Below are 14899 nucleotides of genomic sequence, written 5' to 3' on the forward strand. Positions count from 1 at the left end.
AGAAGGAAACAAGAATGCAGAATGTAGTGTTAGTCATAGCTAGGGTGTAGAGAAAGATCAGCTTAGGGCAAGGTAGGTCCATTCAAAAGTCTGCTAGCAGCAGGGAAGAAGCTGTTCTTGAGTCGGCTGGTACATGATCTCAGAGTTTTGTATCCTTTTTCCTGATGTAAGGTGGAAGAGAAAATGTCCAGACTGTGTGGTGTCCTTAATTATGCTGATTGCTTTGCCGAGGCAGCGGGGAGTGTAGACAGAGTCAATGGATGGGAGGCTGGTTTGTCATAGCTAAGGTGTAGAGAAAGGTCAACTTACTGAAGGTAGGTCCATTCAAAAATCTGATGGCAGCAGGGAAGAAGCTGTTCTTGAGTCGGTTTAAAAGTGATCTCAGACTTTTGTAAATTTTTCCCAACAGAAGAAGGTGGAAGAGAGAATGTCTGGGGTGTGTGGGGTCCTTAATTAAATGTATTTGAGCCAAGTTCTTGTGCAGAATCTGTGGTAGGCATTTTCTGTCCTCGGAACCACTCTGTCTCCTCTCATCTTGTATTGTCGCTGCAGCAGCATAATTGCTTGTTTTTGATTTGATTTTTTGTCAAATATATTAACTTACAGTGAAAAGTATTGTTTATGCACACTATACAAACAAAGCATACTGTTCAGAGAAGGAAACGCGAGTGCAGAATGTAGTGTTACAGTCATAGCTAGGGTGTAGAGAAAGATCAACTTAATGCAAAGTAAGTCTTTAAGGCATTGTTAGAGAGTTTAAAAGAGTTAGAATGAAGTTTTAGAAGCATAGAATGAGAATAAAAGACAGAATTAGAAGATATGCTGGGCACAACTTGCAAGAAGTTGCCTCACTCCAGCGCCATCTTGGATGCATCTAATGGTTAAAATGTTGGTCTTAATCTGATCTAATGGTGTTTTGAGTGTATACCCCTGGGATTTTGCAGAGTGGGGCTTCATTAGGTCTGATTGGCAGTAGAATATTCAAATGTAGCTGCTTCTTTTGGAGCTGAGAGCAGAGTCTCTCTTTACCCCTCCCTGAAGTTGGAGACTAGAAGCTGTCAGAGACTAAGTTTACCTCTCTGAGGTTTTTCTGCCTTGAAGATGTATCCTTCTTTGAAAACAGCTGTTTGATTTTTATCTAAGGGTGTTGAAAAGCTAAACATCCAGCATCACCTGTACTTACTTGCTTTTAGTGTGAACTAATTTTGAATAAGGATATGTCTATGGAGTATAGCTTTTAAATTGGAACAGAGATAGCCAGCTGTTAAGAAATATACTGTTTAAATATTGTAATTGGTAAAAGTTCTTTTTGCTATATTTAACTATGTTCTTAAATAAACAGTTTGATAAAAGCTCCCTAGTGGGTCACTTGAATCATATCTGGAGTGAAACATCTTATGTCCACCCTAATGCCAGCATTAAATGCAAAATTCAGGTCTAGGTTAACTTCAGCTTGGAGTTTCTGGCCTGGGTCTTAACAATGTTATATACTTTCTTATTCATTCATCGGACATGGGCATCTCTGGCTGGCCAACATTCATTACCCATCCCTAGTTGCCTTTGAGAAAGTGGCAGAGAGCTGCCTTCTTGAATCGCTACAGTCCATGTCAATTCCAAGATTTTGACCCAGCAACTGCAAAGGAACGGCTGATGCATTTCCAAGTTAGGATGGTGAGTGGCTTGGAGGGGAACTTGCAGGTAGTGGCGTTCCTATGTGTCTGCTGTTCTTGTCCTTCTAGATGGAAGTGGTCATGAATTTGGATGGTGCTGTCTAAGGATCTTTGGTGAATTGCTACAGTGCATCTGGTAGATAGCACACACTGCTGCTACTACTGAGCGTCAGTGGTGGATGTTTGTAGATGTGGTGTTAACAAAGCAGGCTTTGTCCTGGATGGTGCTGAGCTTCTTCAATGTTATAGATAGTTCTGTGACATACACAAGGACAGCCTCAACTGGGATCTTAGTGTGACATGAACCCATGTGTAATTGCCAACACTTGCCTGGATTTGCAAGATCTCACTAACTGTCCTGGCTGGAGACAATACACATCTCTAATCTGTGCTTAACCCTCTCTCCACTCATGTTGTCTGTATCTTTAAGGCTTGATTACCTGTAAAGACTCACATTCCAACCATTAGTTTGTAAATTGAGTTTGTCTTTACATGCTGTTTGTGAACTGAACTCAACTCACACTTATCTGAAGGAGCAACACTCTGAAAACTCATGGCTTTTACTACCAAATAATTGGTAGCAAACAATTGGGACTTTAACCTCGTGTTGAGATTTCTTACTGTACAAAGATCAGGGCAACTTGCCAACCAATCAGCACCCTTTTCTCCTGCAGTTGGGAGTCTGGAATTTCCCTTCTTGCATTTATGCAAGATAAGTGTAAGATAAAAAGTTTCAGCAACATCTCTATTTTCACTATATACAGAATCTATATACACGTAAAAATGTTTGTAACAGTCAGGGGATGGTTACGCATTCTCCAAGGCGGCCTTCACGACACACAACAGCAGTCACTGAGCGGAGAGTGATAGCCAAGTTCCGCACACGAAGACAGTCTCAACAGGGATCTTGGGTTCCTGTCGCACTATCTGTAAGCCCTATGACTTGCCTGGGCTTGTAAAGTCTCACTTGCTGTACTGTCTGGAAACAATACACATCTCTTTAACCTATGCCTAATGCCCTTTCCACTCACATCGTCTGCATCTTTTAAGACTTAAATAGCAGGTCAGTTGTAAAGACTCACATTCTAATCAGTAATCTGTAAACTGTGTGCTGTTATATGAACTCTCCATTCACCTGACAAAGGGACAAACCCCAAAAGCTTGAGTTTACTGTCAAATAAATTGGTTGGACTTTAACTTGGTGTTGTGAGACTTCTTACTGTCTCAATCCTTTCATCAGTAGGATGTTTTTCCACTCCTCCCCCACCAATTGACAACTGTGCTGTCCAGATCCCCCTCAATTTTGGACACCTCTAACAAATCTCACTTCTCCAAGCACGGGGAACAAAGCCCAACTCCTCCAATTCTATCCATGTCACTGGAGTTCATCCCTGGAACCATTCTCATCCCTTTCCCACATTTTTCCAAAAGTGGGCCAAACTATAGGCCATTCAGCCCATTGTGTCTGCACTAACACTCCAAAAGAGCATCTTAACCACGCTCAACCCCTACCCTATACCAGTAAGCCCAAACATTTACCACTGTCACTCCATCTAACTTATAGATCTTTGGACACTTAAAGGGGCAATTTATCATGGCCAATCCATCTAAGCTGTACTGGAGAATAGGAAGAAACCCACACAGACACATGGAGAACATGTAGACTCTATACTCTACCATGGCTGTAATTGGCCTCCCACAAGGTGCTGTATAAAGCATTATCATGGTTTCAGCTGTGTACCCCATGCAAGTCCTGGGACATACCTGCAGACTCCATTCAAAAGTCTGATTGCAGCAGAGAAGTTGTGATTGAGTTGATTAGTACATGACCACATATTTTTCTTTTCCCCAATGGAAGGTGGAAGACTGAATGTCCAGAGCGCACGCATTATGCTTTCGAGGCAGCAGGAAGTGTAGGCAGAATCAATGGATGAGGGGCTAGTTTATGTGATGGATTGAGCTGCATTCACAACCCCTCGTCATTTCTTTGCTCTTACAGGAGGAGGAGCCGTAACCAAGCTGTAATAATACAACCTGAAAGAACACTTATGGTACATCTGTAAAAGTTGGAGTTGTAGTTGACCTGCCAGATGTCCTTAGTCTTCTGAGAAAGTACAGGTGTTGGTGGACTTTAACTATAATGTCAGCACGTCTCTCAGCTATTTCTACTTCACTCCCATTGATGCAGACAGGGATCTTGTTAAAAATGTGCTGCATATCTGAATTAAAACAGTGGATCACAAAACCAAAAAGTTTCAAATAATTTCTCTCCATATCCAAGGTGGCACAGTGGTTACCACTACTGCCTTATACCAGGGACCCAAGCTCAATTCCTGGCCTGGCTCATTGTGGAGTAGCACAGGTTCCTCTGGTTCCCTCCCACACTCCAAAAGATATCAGGTTATTAGGATTGGCTATGCTAAATTGCCCTGTAGGGTTGGGGGAGAGGGAGGAGGATGAGCTAGGGTAAATGCATGGGGTTATGGGCATAGTGTGGGATTATGGACAGAGACTTGAACGAATGGCCTCTCTCTCTCTCTCTCTACTGTAGGAATTCTATGATCTGATCAAAAGAATTAAATACAAACCTCCCCGTGAAACAACAGTGGGGTAAACCTGTTAGAGAGCAAAGAGAAATTAAAAAGCCAGCTGCCTGGCATGAGAAAGGACGACAAAATTTTGAATAAAAACCACACTTGATTTTATTAGATACACATCATGCAAATCTCGCAGCCTGAACACAGCTTAACCCTTTCAGCTCCAGGTCAGAACTTCCACAGCTCACCCACAAGCAGTCCGAATCTCACCCGTAAACAGAAATTCCTGGCTCGGTGCGTTCCCTGTAACCTGCGGGGGGGACACAAAGACAGAACTGCTCAGTGCTACATCAGTATTAGCTCTGGGGAGGGATGAGTGTTCACAGCACTAAACATTGTCAGAGTAATTCTAGTCTGTATGGGTTCAGTGTGTAATACAGAATTATTCACATACTTCATGTAGCAAATAGTTTTTGAATCATCCACCTGTCTCTATAAACCTGAAATGTAAACAGGATGCTTTGGCATGTGCCCATCCCCAACTGCCCCCTTGGAAAGGTGGTAGTGAGCCACCTTCTTGAACCACTGCAGTCCCTGTAGTTTTAAGTACACTCATTACTGTTAGGGAGTTTCAGAATTCAGACCCAGAGACAGTAGAGGAAGAACCAAATGTAATATAAAACTTCAAGAAACTACAAAGGGTCACGAATGAAGCCTACTCCATCGTGCAATCTAGCCTCAGGAATAGCAGTCAGCATAATTAAGAATGCCAGGCACCCTGGACGCTCTCTTCCAATGGAAACAAGATACAGAAATCAGAGGTCACACACCAACTGACTCAAGAACAGCTTCTTCCCTGCTATTGTCAGACTTTTGAATGGACCTATTGCACATTAAGTTGATCTTTCTCTACACCTTAGCTATGACTGTAACACCACATTCTGCTCTCGTTTCCTTCTCTATGAATGGTATGCTTTGTCTGTATATAGTGTGCAAGAAACAATACTTTTCACTATATTAATGTGATAATAAATCAAAGTCAGGATGGTAACTTGATGGTGTTGGGGAAAGTGGACAACTTTCAGGTGGTTGCATCCCGTGTTTACTGCCCTTGTCCTTCTAGATGGACAATGACCTGGGTTGAAGGAGCCTTGGTGGTGATTTATTCACACTGACATTGGTGGATGGAGATGCCAAATACTAGATACATTTTTAAACAGTAAAGGAATTAAGGGTTATAGTGAGGAGAAAAAGTGGAGCCGAGTCCACAAAAAGATAAGCCATGATCTTATTGAATGGCAGAGCAGACTTGAGTGGGGGTGGGGCAGATGGCCTACTCCTAGTTTAAGGAAAGTGACTGTCTGGAGAGTGATCCAGACAGAGTTGGAAATCTAGGACCTACCTAAACATATTTGGAGGTGTGCCAATTGGTTCTGAAGGAGGAATTTATATCCAAGGGGGAAATACTATTAAATTGGAACAATAGACAAAAAACTGTTAAGAACTGTACTTTGCCATGTCTAAATATTTTAATTGGTAACAGTTATACTAATACTTTGATATATTCTATGTTCTTAAATAAAATTAGTTCTGATAAAAGCTCCTGAGTGGGTCACTTGAATCATACTGGAATAAAATCTTATGCTCAGCCTAATGCCAAAAATCAAAATGAAACATTGGTCTAGACTAACTTCATAAAATCTCTTTTCTGGTCTTGTCCTCACTTTGTCCTGGATGGTGTTGCGCTTCCTGAGAAGCTATACTGAGGGAGAAAGCAAACAACATGGGATGCTCAGAGCACTATGTATCACCAGGGTTAAATCAGTAACTCTAGTCTGTTAAGTGTCATCATTAACATCCGTGTTGCTGTTCTCTCTCCTCCAAAAGAAAAATTTAAGGCCTGCAGGAGTTCATGGCAGCCAGTTCAGAACATTCTTAAAACAGTTTCAACATTAAAACATGACCAGGAACCCATAACAGGAGTTAGAATGCCTGTGGTAGAATTCACTCACCTCACTCTGCTTTACAGCTACAACTTTCACTCCAAGAACAGCAGCATGGTGGTTAGCAGTGCCGCCTTACAGCACAAAGGACCTGGGTTTGATTCCAGCCTCAGGTGATTGTGCAAACTCCACACATTCTCCCTGCATCTGCATGGGTTTCCTCCAGGTGCTCAGGTTTCCTCCCACACTCCAAAGATGTGCACATTAGGCAGACTGGCCATGCTAAAATTGCCCCCCTGGTGTCAGGGGCATTAGCTGGGTAAACATGTGGTTGGGATTGTCAGTGCAGAGTTGGTGGGCCAAATGGCCTCCTTCTGCACTTTAGGGATTCTAGGATCCTGTAAAATAGACACAAATAAAGATGTATATCAGTAATGATGTTCAGAGTGGTGTGTTAGTTCAGTACCTCTACTCTAAAATATTAACACTCACATTCTTCCAGTGCCACCTGGGTCACCCTTACCCAGGTTGGCATCTTACCCTAGACTGGGACAACTGAAGCATTGTTCACCTGAGCTAGCAGGGCAGGGGTCCCCACTGTGCTCAGTGAAAAAGAGTTTGCTACTGCACTGTATTAACAGTTTGACAATTGACACACTAGTGCCTCCTCTATCCTCCAGTCTGCAATAAAGGCTGCAAACATGCCCTGGGACATATAATGGCATTCCTGTGTTCTCAGCAGGTTTAACTCTTAAAAAGGAGAGAGAGAGAATAAAGAACAACAGCACAAAGTGGCCCTTTGGCCCACCAAGCCTGTGCCAATACATGGTTTCTATCCTTCCATTCACCACCTATTCATGTGAATATCAAGATGGGCCTTGAATGCTGCTAACACGCCAGCTTCCACCATCTCTGGCAGTGCGTTCCAGGCACCCACTACTCTGCATGAGAAACCTTCCCCATAACATCTCCCTTAAGCTTTCCCCTCACCTCGAGTCTGTGCCCCCTTGTAATTGACACTTCCACCCTTGAAAAAAAAAAGCCTGACCATTCTTCCTGTCTGTGCCTCTCAATTTTGTAGACCTCTATCAGGTCTCCCTTCAGCCCGTCTTTCCAGCGAGAACAATCCCAGTTTATACAAATCCACCCCCCCGCTTCCCTCCTGAGCACAGCGGGCATCATCCTGGGCAACAGTGGTTAGCAGTGCTGCCTCACTAGCACCAGGGATCCGAGTTTGATTCCTGGCTTGGGAGTACTGTTTGCGTGGAGATTGCGTCTTCTCCCTGTGTGTGGGTTTCCTCCACTGTCAAAAGATGAGTGGGTTAGGTGGACTGGCCATGGTAAATTGCCCCTTGGATGTCAGGGGGATTAGCAGGATGGGGTTACGGGAATAGGGCCTGGGTGGGATAGTTGTTGGTGCAGACTCAAATGGGCTGAATGGCCTACTGTAAATTCTAATGAGAAAACTTCTTTGCATCTCAGTCCTGTACTGTGGCAACCAGGACTACATGTAGGCCTAACTAAAAATTTTTTTAGAGCTACAACACAACATCCCAACTGTATTACTTGATGCCCCAGGGTGCTGCATGTGCCAGACCCATTGCAGAATTAACCAACCATTTATAATTGTAAAACAATTACTTTCCAGCACTTGCCTCTCGCATGGAATCACGGTCCATCTCGTTCATTGCCGACCTGTAAAAGAGCAGAGGAGGTGGTGAGCTGCTGGCTTCGGGACTATTACCCAGGTTTAACCGCACTGCAGCAGAGTGTTCAGGGCACTGTGAGTTTCGACAAGGTTCATTCAGTAACTCTAGTCTAGTCTGAAAAGATTCATCATTTACTCTGCTGCCAGGCTAAAGCCCTGCTTAGAAGGAATTATATTCACGTACCCAAGCACGCTATTCGGAATTAAGAAATGCAGACCCTTTTGTCCGTCCAAACCCTGAAAAACAGAAAAAAAAGTCTTTAACACAAACCCGGGGAGGGTGAAACACCAAATCCCTGTGATTTGTTAGTGCAGTGTATATATCACCAGGGTTAATTTAGTCACCACACTCCTGTATTTGTTCAGGTACACTGAGTAAGAACTTATTACAGTTAATGCACCTAATCCACATGTCTTTCAGACTGTGGGAAGAAACTGGAGGAAATCTACACAAACACGGAGAACAGATACTCCACACACAGACAGTGACCCAAGTTGGGAATTGAACCTGGGTCCCTGGCACTGAGGCAGCCGTGCTAACCACTGTGCTGTATAGTGTTATTTGATGACATGTGGATGTCACTGGCCAGTCCAGCATTTGTTACCCATCCCCAATTATCCTAGGGACATTTCAGAGGAGCAGTTAATGAGTCAACCACAGTGCTGTGGATCTGGAGTCACATGTAGGCAAGACAGATAAAGTTTGGCAGATTTCCTTCCCTTTAAAATAAAGAGTTTTTTTGCAATAGCTTCACTCAATAGTATCCACACACCTGATGAAGGAGCAGCACCCTAAAAGCTTGAGAGTCCAAATAAGCCTGTTGGGCTTTAACCTAGTGTTGTGGCTTTCTACTGTGCCCACCCCAGGCCAACACTGGCACTGCCACATCAGACTAATGTTCAATTCCAGATTTTTAAAATAAATTGGAATTTTATGAGTGGCCACAGTAGGATTTGAACACATGCCATCCCCCAGAGCATTAACCTGTCCAGTGACATTATCAAGAGGCCAGTCTCCCTATATATTGATGTGACAAAAGAATGACTCACCTTGCTCTGCTGTGCCGCGGTGATTCATGTCTCAGCCATCCCCATAACCTGCAAAACAAACAAGGACAACTGATTCTTGTCCTCAAAGCCCCAGGCATAGGGAACACCCAGCGGGTGACAAGCATTCAGGGCACTGTGATTGTCGTCAGGATTTTAATTCAGTAACTCTAGTCTGTAAAGCGTCATCATTAATGCTCTCTTTGGAACAGAACGTCAATCGCAGCAAAGAGATTTATCACGTACCTGATCAGATCGCATGGAGCCAGCACAGGCCAGCTGGGCCAAACAGTTGCTTCCTTTTGCGAATGCCAAGGGCATTTGTACGACACCAGTCATCCACAATGGTCAATGAATCTGAGAGATAAAGAAAGACCACCAATAATCTCCTTGAGGGAGCACATGAGACAAATCTACTGCGATTTTCAGAGCACTGTGTGCATCATCAAGTTCAATTCAGTAACTCTAGTCTGTAAAGTATCATTAACACTCAATCTAATACATTCAACCCTTGGATCTAATTCTTCATGTACATACCTGGGCCTCAGTGTTCAGCCTTCACTCAAAAAACCAAAAAGAAAAAAATTTCCCTTATTATCCTTTCATTGAATTCCAGAAGATGTCAAGGGTTAGTATGATGTCGGAAAAGGAACATGCAGCATGGCGGAGCAGGCTCAGAGGGCTGAATGGCCTACTCCTCCTCGCTACACTGGATGTAGGGATCCAGTATTTACTGGTCTGCTCTGTCGGAAACAGAGTAGCCTGCTGGTTCTTTTCGGAGGACAGTTTAAGGGTCAACTCACATTGCTGTGAATCTGGAGTCATACATAGGCTAGACCAGAGAAGAAAAGCAGATTTCCTTCCCTAAAGAGCACTAGTTAACACAGATTTTTACAACAATTGAGGATAGTCATTGTGGTCGCAATCACTGGGAATAGTGCCACTGCCTCACAGCGCCAGGGCTCCAGGTTCAATCCCAGCCTTGGCACATTCTCTCTGCATGTTTCCACCAGATGCTCCAGTTTCCTCCCTCACTCCACAGATGTATAGTAGGTGGATCGGCCAGACTAAATTGCCCTGTAGACGAGGTGGACTAACCATGGGAAATGTGAGGGAGGGGAGCTGGGATTGCAGGAACAGGGTGGCGAGATAGGCCAGGATATGCATCTCGAGCAGTCATTTTGATACTCACCCTCCCCCCACCAGAGGGCAACACCCTCCAAAAATCACACTGCACATTTTAAAACTCGGCCTAATGGAAAGGACAAAGGCCCCGAGCTTTTTGTTTGAATTCTTTAAAGCATATGTATATATGAACAAAGACGTGCAATGTTCAAAACACTTTTAAAAACTCTAAAAGGATCTTTAAACAGTCTGAGGAGGAGGATTTATCCCTGAAACAGGAGGCCCCATTAATATATTAGATGTTCTCAGCTTGTAACAAGAAGTCAGCAAGTTGGCCCTGCCCCCACCCTCCATTACACATACGGTTTGAGGCAGCGTTCAGATACAAAATCTAAACAGTGATTTTTGACAGGGCTAAGGAGTAACTGCTAACAGATGTATAACATTTTTCCACGGAGGATTTAAAGTTGATTTATCAGTCACAAGCAAGGCTTACATTAACACTGCAATGAAATTCCCCTAGTTGCCACACTACGGCACCTGTTCAAGTCAATGTCTCTCAGACCATAGGAGGAAACCCCATGCAGACTTGGGGGGGGGGGGGCGGAAAACGTACAAACTCCACACAGAGACCCAAGCTGGGAATCAAACCCAGGTCCCTGGTGAGGCAGCAGTGCTAACCATTGTGCCACCGAGGGGGGGGATCTGGAACAAGCTGCTAGAGGTAGTTGCAATTTTGTCTTCTAAAAAGCATTTAGACAGTTACATGGGATATAGGCCAAACACAGGGAATTGGGACTAGCTTATGATTATATAAAAGGGGCAGCATGCAATAGTTGGGCTGAAGGACCTATTTCCATACAGTAAACCTCTATAACTCTATAGAGGAGTGCTACTGGCAAAGTTGACTCCTGCTTCAAGGCAGATTGCTGGATCCTGTCACAAAGGACACCAGAGTCTCATACTGAAGCTGCCTTTAGTCCGCAACCAGCAAGACCAGGTCAAACAAGAGGGGGAAAAAACTGGATCAAGCAATAACCTTCCCCATCCCTCCTGAAAAAAAATCCCCAGCAGATTCCTAAACACAAGTTTAAGAAGGAAAGCAATCAAAATGGGGGCCAGGTAATTGGCAGTAAAATGTCTGACCTCACACGTGGTCCCTCATGGATCTCATACTAAAGCCACCTCCCAAACACATCAAAATTAAACCTCAATTTCAAGTTCACAGTAAGCTCCCCCTGTTGACAAACTACTTTAATAGTTATCATACCCAAAAGTACAACAAAATCAAAGGCGTTTTCTAACCAGAACAGGCACAGGCTTGGAGAGCCAGAGGGCAGTGAGACAGTAGTACTACCCACTATTTTCATTCCTCCCCCATATCCCTCAAAACAAAAAGGGAGAGAAGTAACTAGCACCTAAAGAATGCAATCTTGAAAGAAAATCTGGGGAGGAATTTGCAACATTCAGAAACACATTTCTCCACACCCTAGATATAACTGTACCAGTACATTCTGCACTCTCTCCTCTTCTATGCTTTCTCTATTTAGCTTTTCACTGCATACTAATAAATGTGAGAACAATAAAAAAAATCAAATTATTGAAAAAGCTGAACTCAAGCAAATTAAGAGTGACCTCATGAATTAAAGTTAATTTATATATAAATGTGCAAATATTAACTACAAATAACTGTAAATATTAATTATCTAAATATAAAATAATTATATAAATACTTATTTAAATTTCAAATTACTAATTATGTATCTATATCCCCAGCCTCCCACACTCACCTCTCCCTGTTCCCTGCTGCAGCTGGCTGCATTTGGAGGTGCGCACCTTTAAAAGCACCAAACCACGTGGCGCCCATAGGCCATCAGGCCCCCTTGCACCCCAGGGCTGCCCGCTGCATTCGCCTGAAGATTCCCCACCGGATTCTATTTTATTTTTTGGGGGGGAGGGACGTCATTACCAAGCTATCTAATTTAAACCCGTTACTTACTCATTTCCCGCCCCCCACCCCGGCTCTTAAATTGGATTTTTAAAATTCTGCGCAGGCACATTTGAGGACGAGTGTTGGCAGTGGGGTCCTTTTTTTGAATGAATGAATGAATGAATGAATGGGTCGCCTTTTCCTCAATGGGACCAAATAAGGAGATTCTTGTCCTTCCCCCAAACTCGTCAAATAAACTGACAAAAGTGTCCCCTTTTCTAACGGGAAAGGTAAATTCCCAACTATTAAATAAAGGATGCAGAAAATTGCAATAGTTGTTCTTTTCTCTGGATTATTCCTCCCAGATTTTCTTTCAAAACTGCATTCTTCAAGTGCTAGTTACTTTTTTTGAGGGGTAAGGGGGAGGAATTAAAATACAAGTGGCACAGTGGTCAGCACTGCTGCGTCACAGCGCCAGGGACCCAGGTCTGTTTCCCGGGCTTGGGTTGCTGTCTGTGTGGATCAGTATGGCACTGTGTGGCACACATGAGGATGGCCTCAACCGGGATCTTGGGTTCATGTCACACTGTCTGTAACCCCCATGACTTGCCTGAACTTGCAAAATCTCACTGTCCTGTCTGGAGACAATACACATCTCTTTAACCTGTGCTTAATGCTATCTCCACACACATTGTCTGCAACTTTAAGACTTGAATAGCAGATTAGCTGTAAAGACTCGCATTCTAATCAGTATTCTGTAAACTGTGCGCGCCTTTATATGCCCTGTTTCTGAACAAAACTCTCCACTCATCTGAAGAACGAACAGTGTGTTCCGAAAGCTTGTGGTGTTTACTATCAAATAATAAACTTGTTGGACTTTAACCTGGTGTTGTGAGACTTCTTACTGTGTTTACCCCAGTCCAACACATCACATCATGTGTGGAACTTGTACATTCTCTCCGTGTCTGTGTGGGTTTTCTCCGGGTGCTCCGGTTTCCTCCTCCAGTTCAAAAGGCGTACTGGTTAGGGTGCATTGGCCATGATAAATTCTCCCTCGGTGTACCTGAAGAGCTGCCAGAGTGTGGCGACTGGGGGATTTCCACAGTAACTTCATTGCAGTGTTAATGTAAGGCTACTTGTGACACTAATAAATGAACTTAAAGACGGGAATTAAAAAGCACAAGATGGTCAACACCCTGATCACTTGTTTTCACAGAATCATAGAATCCCCACAGTGCAGAGGGAGGAAATTCGGCCCATCGGGTCCGCACACTTCCAAGTCACCTGCCCTTTTTTGCAACCTTGTGGAGTCCGTGGATCATGCCTATAACCACCCCCCCAACCCCACCATTCCCGCTGGACCACCTCTGCTAGCCATCGAGGATTAGGAATAATCTGACCACCTCAGACCTGCTGGGACCCTGCACTCCCATCTGATTCAGGGCTCAGCTGGCTGCAGACCCATCCACTCCAGGCAACCAGAGAAACCTGAGGCCCACCACAAACCACCCACCTGCTGACTGGCACAACTTTTGTGATGGCCGAGTGTTGTAGAAATGAGCACCAAGTGTGCACCGAGAATCCCTACACTGCAGAAAGAGGCCATTTGGCCCATCAGATTTGCACCAAGTCTCTAAAAGAGCACCATTACCCAGGCCCTATCCCTGTAACCCCAAATATTTACCCCAATTTGGAAACTGGTGCACCTGGAGGAAACCCACACAAACACAAACTCTAAACGCAGTTACCTAAGGCCGGAATTGAACCCGGATCCCTGACGCCATGAGGCAGGAGTGCTAACCATTGTGCCATCCGTATTCCCACCATGAGATGAGAAGAGACCTGCCACTGCAAGGCACCTCTACAAAGTGCTTTCAAATGTATGAATGTTGGCTGCTTTCTCGCATTTAAATTATTTATGTTTTGCTTGAATTTAATTTTCTTTAAAAACATATTTCATTGCTCATTCACAACGAGAAGACAGCTGCCAGGAGCTGAACTATTTGCTCCCAAAGTAGAGGGATACAAACGGATGGTCTGGTTAGGAACACATGGTCGGTGCAGGCTTGGAGGGCCAAAGGGCCTGTTACGGTGCTGTATAGTTCTTTGTTCTTTGTAACAGTCTCCCCAGTCACTGTCCAGACGAATCCAGGGCAAATGGGACACAGGATAACAAGGGAAATTGTGGGACTGTGGCAGAGGGACAACTAAAACAATGTTTAGAGCAACAATAATGGCCATAATGGGACACTAAGGGGCAATTTAGCATGGCCACTCCACCTAACCAGAACATCTTTGCAGTGTGGGGAAACCGGAGCACCCGGAGGAAACCCAACCGGAAACGGGGAGAACCTGCAAACTCCACACAGGCAGTCACCGAGGTCGGAACTGAACCCAGATCCGGGTGCTGTGAGACAGCAGGGTAAAAGCAATTGTGATAATGAGAGTCAAGAAAGCTGGAAATTTTGGTGAAGTTATAATTAAAGGCGGATGCATCTCAGAGAAGGTTGCAGTGAGGCTACAGGGATAGGGCTTGACTGGGACTGTTGTCGGTGCAGGCTTGATGGGCTGAGTGGCCTCCTTCTGCACTGTAGGGATGCCATGAGTCACATCCTGGCCTGTGAACTGTGACCTGACACTTTCTGTGTTGACCAAATAAGGATAGTTGTCTGGACCGATACTAGACATGCTGGAGCCATTGTTACAATTTATAGCGAGGCTAAGTAATTTACATGCAACTTATAGAATCATGGAATCCCTACAGTGCAGGAAGAGGCCATTCAGCCCATTGAGTATGTACCAAACACAATCCCACTCAGGACCCATACCCTTAATCCCATGGCATTTAGTCCAGCTAGTCCCTAAGGGGCAATTTAGCATAGTCAATCAACCCAACCCACATATCTTTCAGACTGTGGGAGGAAACCGGAGCACCCAGA

General features: G+C 44.2%; 1 long non-coding RNA gene across 2 annotated transcripts; it reads right to left on the bottom strand.

The window, feature by feature from the left end:
* Window positions 1-4364: 4364 nt before the first annotated feature.
* LOC145348555 (uncharacterized) lies at window positions 4365-11908 on the bottom strand. 2 transcript variants are annotated; one of them, XR_013887953.1, is made up of 7 exons: window positions 11821-11908; window positions 9152-9262; window positions 8909-8956; window positions 8043-8095; window positions 7792-7845; window positions 6220-6548; window positions 4365-4517 (listed from the first exon to the last, which is right to left on the bottom strand). It is a non-coding gene; the product is annotated as an uncharacterized LOC145348555 (long non-coding RNA). The 2 variants fall into 2 exon arrangements; XR_013887954.1 differs by lacking the exon at window positions 11821-11908 and adding an exon at window positions 10927-11012.
* Between the last annotated feature and the right edge of the window lie 2991 nt (window positions 11909-14899).

This window comes from Carcharhinus amblyrhynchos, chromosome 9, assembly GCF_965287045.1.
Source record: "Carcharhinus amblyrhynchos chromosome 9, sCarAmb.v2.hapA, whole genome shotgun sequence".
NCBI classification, from domain to species: Eukaryota; Metazoa; Chordata; class Chondrichthyes; order Carcharhiniformes; family Carcharhinidae; genus Carcharhinus; species Carcharhinus amblyrhynchos.